General features: G+C 42.2%; 1 protein-coding gene across 1 annotated transcript in view; it reads right to left on the bottom strand.

Moving 5' to 3' along the window:
• Positions 1–12,414, bottom strand: part of NRIP1 (nuclear receptor interacting protein 1) — a 34,538-nt gene extending 22,124 nt beyond the window's left edge. The window contains exon 1 of the mRNA XM_086934052.1: positions 9,413–12,414. The gene's annotated coding sequence lies outside the window, so the exon portion shown is untranslated. The remainder of the gene's footprint in view (positions 1–9,412) is intronic.
• Between the last annotated feature and the right edge of the window lie 1,288 nt (positions 12,415–13,702).

Genomic DNA, 13,702 nt, shown 5'->3' with positions numbered 1-13,702 from the left:
CACTGCTCCTTCCTCTCTGGACTAAAATCATCAACAGCTCGCTCCAAGAAGGAACCATCCCTGACTCCCACAAAGTTGGACAAGTCACACCTTTGCTAAAGAAACCTACTGCCGACCCTTCCGACCTAAACAACTACCGTCCCATTACCAATATTCCCACTCTCGCCAAATTATTGGAAAAATGCGTTCAACTACAACGGACTAAACACATCGACCTGTTTGATCTCCTCAACCCGCATCAATCAGGCTTCCGGGCAGGACACAGCACTGAAACTGCTATGACTCACATAATTGACGACGCCCTTCAAATCCTAGATCAAGGTGATACCTGCCTCCTCATCCTGCTTGATCTCTCTTCGGCATTCGACACTGTCAAACACGAGAAATTACTCGATCTTCTGAGCACAAGAATGGGTCTTTCTGGGACTGTTCTCAAGTGGTTCACCTCCTTTTTACACAACAGGTCGCAGAAATTCAAGAGTAACAACCTGATGTCCTCTCCAATACCTGTGTCGTTAGGCGTCCCCCAAGGATCTTCCCTATCACCAACCCTGTTCAACCTAGTTATGGAACCTCTCACCACCTTGCTTCAAGCATCCAATGTACTTTTTCACATGTACGCAGATGACACCCAACTATATCTCAAATTACAATCCCCCAACAACATTTTACTACTGAACTCTACGATTAGAAGCACCCAATCCTGGTTTGCTGATAATCATCTCAAACTCAATGCTCTGAAAACAGAATTCCTGCTGATCGCACCTCCCGCGAAGATCCCCATCACGCAAACCTGGCTTAAACAGTTAACAGCACTCAATGTCCAACCCATCATAGTGGACTCAGCGAAATCTTTAGGCATAACCCTCGACTCCAACCTTAACATGCAGCAGCATATCAGCAAAGCCACTAAGGGAGCGAACTTCCAAATCAATACACTGAGGAAACTTAAACCCTTCCTACCAGCCAAAGACTTCCAAACTGAGGTACAAGCTTTAGTAATCCCACGAATTGAATACGGCTTCACCGCCCTCTGCGGTCTCCCGTTAACCAGCACTGCACCCCTAAGAGCCTCTCTAAACGCTGCAGCCAGACTCATCACTGGATCAAAAAAACACTCGCACATCACACCTGATCTGAAAATGCTGGACTGGCTGCCTTTTGAAGCCAGAATACATTTGAAAATCGCCTGCATGACACACAAGGCTCTACATCTGAGCTCTCCCGGATACCTCACTCAGAAGCTGTCAATCTCTGGCGGCTCTAGAAACACTAGAGGCACAGACAATCTTCTGCTAAAACCTCGAAGATTCCGGAAGGTAAAAACCTATAAACGCTCTTTCTCAGGAATGGCACCCAGGATCTGGAACTCACTCCCTCCTGAAACCAGGCTCATCTCCTCCTTCACACTTTTTAAGAAAGAAGTAAAAGCTATTTTTATGGCCAAATACACTTGACCTATTAGCTTGGATTTGGAAAGAACCTACTCTGACCTGTATTACTTTGTTCGATCTCTATGACTATGTATTTCACCTTGAGCCATTTTGAGTTGGAGTAACACCGCGACTATGTATTTCACCTGCATTATTGTCGCTACTAACTATCTACGCACACATTTAATTCGCTGTTCGAACTCTATAAATATGTATCTTACCTAGTATTATTGATGCCACTGACTATCTATGCACACATTTAACTGTTATACTTGTACTATTGATTTGCTGTACTACTTATGTGTAACCCCACTCTCTTGCTGGCATTCCCAGCCGTGTAAAGCGCTCTGATATCTGCAAAGATCCTGTTCGCGCTATATAAAACTTTCAAAATAAATAAATAAATAAAATAACTGTTTTATTCTGTCACAAAATGTGCTTCCCGCCACTTTATATCATGAGCCTCAGCCTCACCCCTCCAACAACACTGATCGTAGGCCCTCACCACCCCTCCGAGGCAAGTGCTGTCCTGCTCGTGATTTTTGTTACTTTACACATATATTTGTATTGTGAAACTAGTCATGGGCTCAGGGAAATTATACAATCAGCCCATATCGCAGGATGTTGAGCCTAACAGCAGACTTGAACAGGCATCCCCAGCTCACAAACTGGCAGCTCTCACGACTACGCCATATCCTTTGCCTAGCAATATTGCAGGGTGTAGTACCAAATGGGGTCCCAAGGGACCTCTTTTAGTCACATAAGGTACTGCACCCTGTAACGAGGCTAGGTAAAAAACATTGGCATTTATAATGCCAATAACTCCGACGCCAACAAATGCGAGACCTATTTATTGCATTTCCAATGCCTGTTTGATTTTCTAAGTAAGGCATTATCTGTGTCACAGGTATGCCCAGACTGGGCTACCATGCTCACTGTGCTAAAGGACTCAAGGTGCACTTCACTTAAGAAGCCCAACAAGGCTTAATCTAGTCTACCGTATTTCTCTGTGCTCAAAACCTGAAAACAAATAGTATAATTTTCTTAACCAATGTTACTGAATAATCTGCAGCAACATACTTTCTGAAAGCACTACAACTACTATTAATAATATTGTTAGTAAAATATAATTGGTGTTTGCTAGTGCGTTAAATAGTTTCACATTACGGGTAAAACAGGTGCTGAAATGAATTGGTGTTATCTTTGGCAAGTTACTGGATTTTTATGTAATTGTTGTGCTTGACTAGATTTTAATTTCAGGGTTATCAGGTCGTCATCGGATGGAGCTTTAGTTATACTCTCTGTGTGGAAATATAGCTAGAGACCAGTATCTGGCTTCCCTTTCTTCCCCACCTGTTTTTCCTCCTCGTTTACCTTCAATATCCTCCAATCTTCCACCTTAATTCACTTGGGCTCCACAAACAGGCCACTCCACACCCCAGGTGAGATATTTTATGTATCTCACTCGCCATTGTTGTCAGTTGAAAGACGGCACTGCACAAATAGCCTGGTAGACGGCACTGCACAAATAGCCTGCTCGACAAAAGCAGGAGTGGTGGCGCCTCCCTGTGATAAATAATTCTCTGGTCTGGTGGGCATGCTAAGCATCACCAGTGCATGCTTGGAGGTCATCAGGCGACACATGCCTAACTATGAACCATGTAACTGCAACAAATGATGGATGGAATGCTGAATGATTCAAACATTCTCCCCCAGTCAAGAGATCTGTGTTAAATCCATCCTTCTTTTGCCCACTATTCCACCTCAGTTTGGACCCAGTCATATGCAAATTAGTCTTGACCATGTGCCTCATGGGAACAGTCCAGATCGAACTGCTAAGCCCAGCACATGTGCCTCAAAATGCTCAGAATTCCAAGGCTGAGAAAATTTAACTATGCTGTACCACACACCCAAACTTTTAGCAGAATGGGACAAGCAGGAGGCCATATATCGGAATGTCAAAAGAGATAACACCTAATTTCCTCCAGCATCTCTGTCACATTAGGTAAACCGGGGGGCCTGAAGGTTAGGAGCTTCAAGTGTGTCCTAGAAAGAGAAGCTCATCAAATTGTACCAGTAAGTGTACTAAATTACCGTTGCTGGTCATGATGTATTCTGGGTCAGCCTACCCAATGACGGTGGGTTTAACACACACAAGTGCGTGCACAAACACACACATACACGCACACAAGCACACACACACAGATGCGCACAAGCAGGAGCGCACACACACACACACACACACACACACACACACACACACAGGTGGGCGCGCACACACACACCTACCCACATTGATGTTACTATCTTTTCACAGGTAGGATACTTAGAACCCCTTTTTGGTATTTACAGGGCACCTAACATGAAGAAAAAGAAATACAGATGTAGGTTTACTAGGTGTGGAGCAAGGCCTAACGCGATTTCATTGTGCCCTGTGACCAATACTCACCAGGCAGGAAGCTGGCAATTATTGCAGGCCATGAATATTGCGCACAGGACAAAGAGCACGCACAATGTATTCAGTTCCCTATGACCCTTAACAAAAGTCTATGTATCGCTGGTACAGAAGGCAGGAGTAAAGAGCACACAGAGATCTGGAAGGTCCTGTGCCTTCAACTTTGTGCAGCAGGTACTACCGATATGGCTGCTGGGCAAAAAGCATGACCTTTGGTCATAGCTTGCAAACAATAATTGCAGGGCATGGCCGCAGGTCACACCTTGCAACTACTTGGACGTGTGTACTGACTTATGCCCAGTATTATGCAATATTGCCTCAGGTTATGCTTAACGAGTACTAAAAAATGTGCGTGCTGAGCAGAAGAATGCCCTGTACATAGTACTCACAGGACAGAGTTCCAGGGTACTCCAGGATGGTAGATCTTGCATGGTTACTGGGTTTAACCATTGCACACAAGACATGAAAGCAACTAAATGTCCTGTGGTTAAAGCAAGCAGGGGGCAAGGCCAGCGTGTATTTTAGTTAGAGTATAGGGTAAACCCTTGTGTGCCTACTCCTTGCATAGAATCCACTCTGGCTACTACAGCGCGGACCTAAATGGGCTTCAACTTGCGCTTTCTGGAACCACCCCAAACAAGTTTTAATTACTCTAAACAAATATGACTATATACGGCTGGTGAGGGGGCGGATTCTTGAGCCAATTAATATAGGACCAGTTATTGATAGTCTTTTTTAGGGGCGTGGCTCTGTGCCCAAACTGCTGAAGAATTACATTTAGATTCCCCCACCCCCAATTAAAAAAACAAAGACAAGTGCTTCTGAAGCCACTGTTAATGTCCCAGGGATGTTTCAAAACCCTAAAAAGGACATAATCTGTGCGAAGACACCTTACATGAGCCGGAAACCTACTCTCAGTATTGGTTTCAAACTCACTTTGTTTCCCACTGTGTGATATAAGCTCCCCGCCGGTTGCCCGGTTGAAGAGAGCAGTTATTGTGTGGTACAAGGTGGGATAGGGTGAGTTGGCAGGTCTAGGGTAAGGAGTTTTGCCATTCCACATGGCCCGTGTACCCATGGAAAAAGTCTGCTTTCAAGTACTTTGGATGTTCTGAACCGGAAGCAGGCCAGGGCCTAGAGGTAATGAGACCAGGAACAAGGGCCATATTATACACATGCTTCAGGGGTGCAAAGGGTGTTTATGCCCGCTTTGCGCTCCCCCTCCCCTCCAATCCCGGTGCATTTCGGTATCACAGAAGGGGCTGCAGACGCTTGTGTGGTCCATTCTCTAATACCGATTGTGCTGGCGCACATTAAGCGCCAGCGCTATCTTCGGAGGGAGTTCCCTCATTTGCATAGGGGTGTGCCCTATGCAAATGAGGGTATCCCTTTGCCTTCTAGCAAGTGCTGTGTTACAGGCACAAAGGCAAAAAAGATCTCAGGAGGCGTATTGACAATGCACCACCTAAAAGGTGGCACACTGTCAGTGCGCACCCTGATGGCAGACCTGTGGAGGTAGGGAAAGGGCCCCCCACACTCCAGACATTCCCTTGTAGGCTGGTGCAGTCACTCACAGGATCTGCCTGCAAGGTGATCTCTATTCCCCCTCCAAAATGTAGGCAGGTTGGCGCCTGCACTGTGAAAGCACGGAGCAGCTCAGGTTTTTCACATGAATAAGTTGCACCCAGGGCAGCGCAAATTCGCGGCTATCCTGGAGGGCAGCGCATTCATCATAATATTGTGCATTTTCCTTCATTGCAACCAGTGCAATGAAGGAAAATGAGCCACATTTATAATGCAGCCCAGGAAGGTATGCTCGCAGAACATACCCTGGAGAAAGGGGAAAGTCAAGTGTGCAATTTCCAAAGGATATAGCCTGGTGTCGTATTGTTTGGATATTTTGAGCAGTGGACTATGTAAAAGATAAAACTCAAGAAATTGTTTAAAACATTTTTGTGAAATGCACTATCATTTTCTTGCAAGATTACCTAATAGTATACATGATTAAAACCCCTGGGGAAGAATAATTACGTTTGCAATCCAAACATGGTCACAGGAAAGCCACTTGTACCAGTTATGATACCAGTTATGGTTAGCTACACATCCATAATCATCTATTCCTCAAATGCACTGCTCGTGACCTCAATCACACAGAGAAGCATCAACTTTAGCATCAGTTATGTTAGAGTTGGGTCAGAAAGTGCAATGATTCTCCCTATGATGGCTTGTCCTACGTATGTACCGGAGTTTTTGTGCATGATGTCACTTTGAGAGATATGAAGAACATTTTGAGGAATTTGGCAACACTTAGCAGGCGTAAGACAGCACTTAGAGGATATGAAGTTATTTTGGCTGCTTGTAGTCTATGTGTTCGACATCTATCTGCTATCAGTGGAATTACAGCTTTTTTGTCATGCTGTAACCTTTGTGAGGACATTTCTTGCTGGCGGGAGAGCAGAAGTTTTTATAAGGTCCATGGCAGCATTTGTTGCTTATTAGAGGGACTGCAGAAAGAGAGCAATCCTCTGTAGTTTCAGTTAGGTCTTTGACGAAAAAGGTAAGGATATACTACAAGTCACCAGTGAACACGTACAAAATGAATTATAGGAAGAACAGGAGTATGTTATATGGATGGAAATGGGTAGGAAAACTCCTAGACTTATTGGAGGTTTAGGACAAGGGACTCCCGTTGATGCACATACCTCCATCAAAATTTGCAAAGCAGTTGTCGAGAAAAAACATATATATTGATTTCCATGAATCCTTATGAGCTCCTTTGTGAATCTATAATCTGGAAACCTGCTCTAAACCAAGGGCTAACTTATGGGAGAAAACTGACAACTTTTAAAAGAGTTTCAGGTGAGAGGTATTAATTGTCGTTGGACGACAGTAGCTTCACTTCAATATTCAGATGTTTTCAAAGAGGATACATATTGAAAGAAAGAGATATAATTTGTGATTTCGGTAATTATTTCTTTAATGTTTCTTTGCAGGGGAGGACATGCCACTCCAGAGAGTGCTTTTTCTTCTGGTAGATCATTTCTACTCCTCCCTTGTGAAGCATTATCCAGTAAATCCTCATCTGACAAATACAAGTGGACAGTTGACAAATGCTTAGCTGTCTGGCCTTTCAACGGGCCATAAATGGGCTTGAAGGTCCCCCCTTGGGCAGAATTTGTATTCAGTGGCCCCAGGACCAGACCAGTGAGCAGATCATTAAGACAATCCGAAACTTGGCAGGCCTGGAAGGAGAATGAGTGCAGCCACTATCACCGCCCTACACTGATCTTGGCAATGTTGCATGGACAGGGATGGGGCAGGGAGGAATTTTAGGGTGTCCTCCTTATAAAGTTCCTGATAGGATGTAAATTATCCTATTCAGTTCATTATCCGAAAAAAACCATTAGTAAAGCATACATTAGACAGAGATTTTTTCACATACCAAAACACAGTGACAACAGATCACCTTGACTCTGGTACATGAACATCATATACCATTTGTATTGCCCTGTAGCATTTGTATCATCTTGGTGCTTTTTAGGGTTCTAAGTGCACTACCAAAATGTTGGTAACAGAAGATGTAGAGAACAATTCCAAGAATATGGCGCAGATTTTATTTTGCGACAGTATTTGAATGCAACTGTCAGGATGCATCTCACATAGAACAGAATGGGATGCATTGATGTATACACTATATCTACAGAAGGCAGCTAACCCACTATCTAGTTGTTGATGTTAAGAAGGCCATAAGAAGAGGTGTTGTCACATTAGGCCAGATGAAGAATACTATTGTATGTCCCTATGCTCAAATAAGGTGTATATCTATCTACCAGGTTTTATTTAAAGCACAAACGTCCACCCTATAAAAAGTCTCTTCACTCAGTTGGAGAATTCAGAGGCGCATCAATTCCATTCCAAGCCATATGCGTCAAACAGTCAAGTCTTGACATTTTTTCGAAAACTTAGAAAGTTGGTATCTTTCAAAAGGACCGGCCACCTTTCAGGCATAGATTTTAGACCCGAGTCTGAGTATTTGTATGCATACATTAAGACCCACATATGGAAAATACTACTCCCGCAAAAAAATCATACATATGTTAACAGTTACAATTAGTATAGTTACAATTAGTAAAAGAAAACCAACATAACAAGTGTATTATGGGGCATCTTAAATATAATCTATAGCCAAATGTAAAATAAATACCTTGGTATTATTAACCATTAAGAAAGTAAAAGTGTAGATAATACAATAAAGGACAACAAGAAACAGCATAACCATACCAATTGACTTAGTAATCAGGTAAGATTGTTATTTTTCTTACTGCAAACTTAAGTCACATACACAAAAAGAAGAAAAGAAATTAAAAAATATACAGCCAAATGCTTGAAATATAAATCTTGAAAGTAATAACCATCAGATATAATTTTAGTAGAAGAGTATGGTGCTTTCTAAGTGGTGAGTGTACTTAGAGCATGTATAGAAACCAATTTGACTTCAATGTATGTCACGTCACAGGAAACTATGATTCTTAATGATGCAAAGATACAATTGGCTTTGAATTTGTCATACAGTGGTTAATAGCCCAGCATCTTTTAGCCATTACCATTGTTGTCCGCTTCATTTATTTTTGGGTCAACCCCAGCCCTTCACTATTTACAATGCCAGGTTGTGAGAGTGATGGCATTTTGCTTGGTTGTAGTTTAACAATGAATGGAAACGTTTGTAAATCAATGAGTTGGGCCCCCTTGCAGTCAGTGCACAAGGGCCCAAAATGAAGATCTGGATGGGACGTTTTGTTGTGCGGAGCAGAAATGGGGATACTATATCGCAACACAGCAGAAAATCAAAACAGATTTATGTCACTTGTAACAGTGGCTTCTAAGATACACCCTAGTGGAAAGCGCTACACTGATATCACTGGTAGCTGGCATTGGACAGTTGTTGTAATAGTTGTCCAAATAATGGACATACATACATGCTTTTTGACAAATGTGTCCTCATGGTCATTCTTTCCCTTTTTTTTTTGCTATTGACATACCATACTGGAAATAAGTTTTACTTTTACAAGCTCTGTGGATTTAACCATATAATGGTTTGCTCTTTCACTAGAATTAGAATACTTGGTCCATATATTAGTCTGTACATGTCTTGACAAAGCAAGACATTCGTTGGGAAGCTCAACACCAGCTCAGACACACACCCGTTTTACTTATTTTCTCCCACACATTCACTTACTTACTACCTTAATCTCTCACTTTCACCCACTTATGACTCATACCTACATTAAGTAAATTATACAATGTTTTATTAGACAAATTACAAGGTTACAACAATGTGTTTTATCCTATGCAAGTTGCGCATTTCATCCCATAACAGGATCTGCCTAAAAGGCCTGTACTAGTTTAAAGGCATACCGGCCTAGTCTGAAGGTCAATCCCTAAATACTTTTATGCTAGGCTCCCAATACAAGAATGAAACAAAAGGAACAGCTCTTCTGCTACAGTCTATTGCAGGAATACTTACTGTACGGTTCTTCGGACCTTTACATGCAGGCCCCATGGTGAAGAGCAGCACTGTTTACTTTTCTGATCTTTAAAAATTCGGGAACGCCTTCACGTTTAAAGAGATCCTGCAACAAAAATATAAAAATATGTTAACGTCTCTTCGAATTTCAAAAAAGGTATTTCTTTAACATGCCTTCACTTTAGTATATCAGATTATATAACATTGAGAGGCATTTATTAAAATTGACTATTTTCAAACATTAACTGAGAAACATTCATGCATGCCGCTGCCCTCATGACATTGCTGTTCACGTGCCAAGAAGCAAATCAGTTTTCATGTGCACCCTATGTGTCGCTTAGGTTGTTAAACATGGAATAGCATTATAGTCTCTTACATAATATATTACAGAGGGTTTAGTACAGCACACATCCTGAACTAATTTATTTCAAGATGCTCTCATATGCAATAATAGAGAAAAAGGAGGCAAACTCAAATAAAACATTTGCCTCGTATCACACAATTTGTTTAAGTGGGAAACTGGGATTGATCTCACATTTTCGCGTTTCACACTGCAATTCAGCCACCACGTGGTTATCTCTTTCCCTCTCTTATTTTAGATTAACCTCATGCGCCAATAATTAAATACAATGCATTAACTTTTGAAGTGTGGGTGGCAAACAGAAGTCAATTTAACTGCCTCACTTTGGGCTTGAGGACTGATCTGGACCACAGCGAGGCATCTCAATTGAGCTTTGTTTGTGCTATGTCTCCAGTGGTTCGCCCACTTCTATCACATAATTGCAATTAAAAGGACAAAGGCATAGGAAGATCAAAATTTGACCATCAGTAAACATTTTGTGGGACAGGAGCACCAAGACCACAATGCAGAATTATTTGTTTCAAGGCCTATAACTTTCTCACTAAACCACATTTTGGTAGGTGGACTATGAGACTGGGTGTTATCTCCCCATGGATAACATCTAATTAAAAGGTGATTGCCGCTGAGCACACAATCTTTAACATGGGGAATCTGAGCTTAATAAAAACCATGCCTTTTGAACAGTCTCCATCTTCTTCATTCCAGAATAACTCGAGTATCACTGGTACCATTGATGAAACTCAGAAACTACTTTCACCAAAAATGCCAGTGTTGTGGATTCTGCTAGGGTTTAAATTGAGTTCACTAAAAACATAATCTGTCACAGTAGTAAAATCAGGATCAGGATTAAATGCCGGCTCATAAACCTTTCCCACTGTACCATATCTAGTGGTACAGGTTGATTTTTTGTGTTGACACACCTTAGTAGATTGGACACTTTGCTGGAGGATCTTTGTCAAGGAGTTTTTTGTATAGGACTTGCTAACCTAACACTTGCCTTTTTCCAAGTAGTCCTATTGTTTAAAGATAAGAGCTTAAAGGAATAAGGAGACTGTGAGGCATAAGGTTTTATTTGATTCCAGGTCAATGATCCAAGTTAGTTCCTTTGAAAATCTGACTGGCCAAAGTTAGTGATTGCAAGAAGAGAAGGCATACTCCAATGCGAGGATAGAACCTCAGATACAGCATAAGACTATACTCCTAAATCTGTGTCTATTGTAGAGACTAGGGAATTCGTTTAGAGGCTAGCATGAAGTGAAGCCCACAAAAAACGACATGACTTGCAGTACCAAGAGCTTAACACTTCAGACTAGTTAACAGTACTGAACACTATTGTGAAAAGCTTGATGCTTCAACATCAAGTTGATCTGACAAGGCCTTGTGGACTTCACACACCAAAAAAAAAAGTACTTGGCCTTTCTTTAACCCCTTGCATTCGTCGGACACCCCCCGGCCGTCCGACGTCACAGTGGGCGTGTGCGGAGCACGGCCAGGAGCCGTCCGAAACCCCACCCAATCATTAATTCGCCAACACCGTTGCGGAATTTGCGCCGTGGTCAAGAGGTTAACAACCTCATCCTAGTGAGCCAAATCACTAAAAACATATAAGTCTACCTGTAAGTCAGCACAATAAGAGTTAACCTGAACAGTGTACAAACATAATGGATCTAAAATAGAGAATATTCTACTCAGCCGGAGATAGTCAAAACCACTTTGAACAGATCTGCCAAAAAAACAATTGCATCTACACGGACAGCACCAGCTGTGGTAGACTGGTCTTAGACGACATCACTAGGATTATGCAGTTGAACAGGACGCTCTCCCCAATGCTACCTTCTTGGTAGCGGCTGAAGGGCAGGATGATGCAATACATATTCTTACAGTTGGTACTGGTCTTAGCACAAAGAGTGTCGCTATCACCTGGATGGGGCTAAGGGCACCAGAGATCCCAATGTGGCATAAAGATGTATAGGAGTGGGCCTTAGCAGAAGAGATTCACACGAAGCTTAACAGACGGGATGATAAGTTGAATGAAGACCTAGCTGACTGGAGGGCCCTAGTTGACACTTTCCTAGATCCAAATCAGGACGAGTCTGCATCGGACAGTAACTGAGCGGATGACGATGGGGGTGATATCCTGATGGGGCTCTCAAACACCTCTGAGCAGCAGTTGCAGCTTATGACATATTGGTGGGGAGAACTCAGTTACCACTTGTGGAGTTGCTTAATAGCCCAATATCACAGTGACTCTTTACCGATAAATTGTCTTCAGTCATTGTTATTGTACCTGTCATCGTGCAAGGTGCTATCTACCATTTTGCTTTTGCTGTATTGATTACAATACAGAAAAATAAGATTTTTTTTAAAAAACGCAACTAAAGGAATGTCTGCTACCCTGTCCAAATAAGAACCATCAACAGAACAGTCAAGAACAAAGGCAACATGCACACAGGAAAATGAAAACAGCATACTATATATTAACTTGAGTTCTAGTGAAAAATAGAAACTATTCCACAATTCAATGCAATAAACATCAATTAGGCAAACTCTTTTGCAGAAAGCAAGTGCCTAGATAGACATGTGGGTTGAAGAAAGAGACCCCTATCTCCTTCAGAAAAGTGTAAATACCTTTCTGTTTAACAAATGGGTATTCAGTGCCCTTCCTTAAACTAGCCCTGGGTGGTAAATTCTGTTTCGCTCTCGGAATTTGTGGAATTTTGGCAATTCCACGTTCTGCAGAGAACGTGAAATTGTCGGAAATTCTGCTATCCGCGGCTTAGCAGAATTTTTTCCTTGTTTGCGCTTTCAAAATGAGTGTTCACGCGCACGGTGAGACTTACAGGGATCCCTGCATTCGCCGACGAGTTTTTCTATCGGTTCGCGTGCACCACGAGAGTGTGCGATCGCAGACACGTCATTCGAAAGTGCCACCGGACATCCACGAACAGGAAATACGCATCGCGAGCAGGCGGGATGAGTGAAACAAGATGGTGAACGGGCGGAACAAGCAATCTTGCATGCTCACGGAATTCTGCGTAGCTCGCGGAGATTTTTTACCGTTTCGCTGAACTTTGCGTAACGCGACTACGCAAATTCCGCCAACGCTTACCTTGAACATGCTGGATTGGAAATGATCTATTGGAATCATTTTCTGGAGGCGGACTGCTAAATCATGAAGCCCAAAAGCATATAGGTAGAGCAAGTGCATCAACAAAAACTATAGGCATTCAGAGAAACCTCACCTAAACAGAACACAAAGATTTCTTATGTGAATGCCTTTTTCTCATGTAACTTTCAAGTACTTGCTCTAATCTTATAACACAAATGCACAACAGGTATATATGGCACATTTAGTTAACATCTCATGGATGATCAGAAACTGCGCGTAAGGGGGGCAGGCGGGGGAATCTGTGCTAGGAGATACAATTGTGTGCATTTTTACAATCTCATTAACAGGCCTGTGGAAATGTTGAAAGAAATGACAGAACAAAGCCAGCAGTACCGGTTGCAGAGAATGGCACTACCATCTGTGCGAGGCACTCTGTCAAATACAAAAGGTGAAATGGATTCTGGGTGACACTGTAAAAATACATCATTTAGAGGGGGATCCATGGTCGAAAGTCTGTCTCTTTACAATCTTTCAATGTACTCTGACCCTAAAACCGTCAAATGGAGGTTCTGCACAGTCAGAATAAGTACATAGATTCTCGGGTTGGTTACACAGGAGACGTGAATAAGGAGAAATCACAGGAACAGACAAATAGCACTGCATGGAGAAACTAAATAAACTCAACTCACGCTACGAGGTAACTAAAAATACTAATTACTTTTTATCAACACAAAAATAGACAGTAGGGCACATGTAAGGCAATATGCGAAAGGAGTTAAGGCATTCAGATCTTGCATTCTCTTCCCGATAGGGTTAACTA

The sequence above is a fragment of the Lissotriton vulgaris genome, chromosome 8 (assembly GCF_964263255.1).
Source record: "Lissotriton vulgaris chromosome 8, aLisVul1.2, whole genome shotgun sequence".
NCBI lineage: Eukaryota > Metazoa > Chordata > Amphibia > Caudata > Salamandridae > Lissotriton > Lissotriton vulgaris.
The sequence above is the reverse complement of the archived record's forward strand: the minus strand, read 5'-3'. Positions and strand labels throughout refer to the sequence as shown.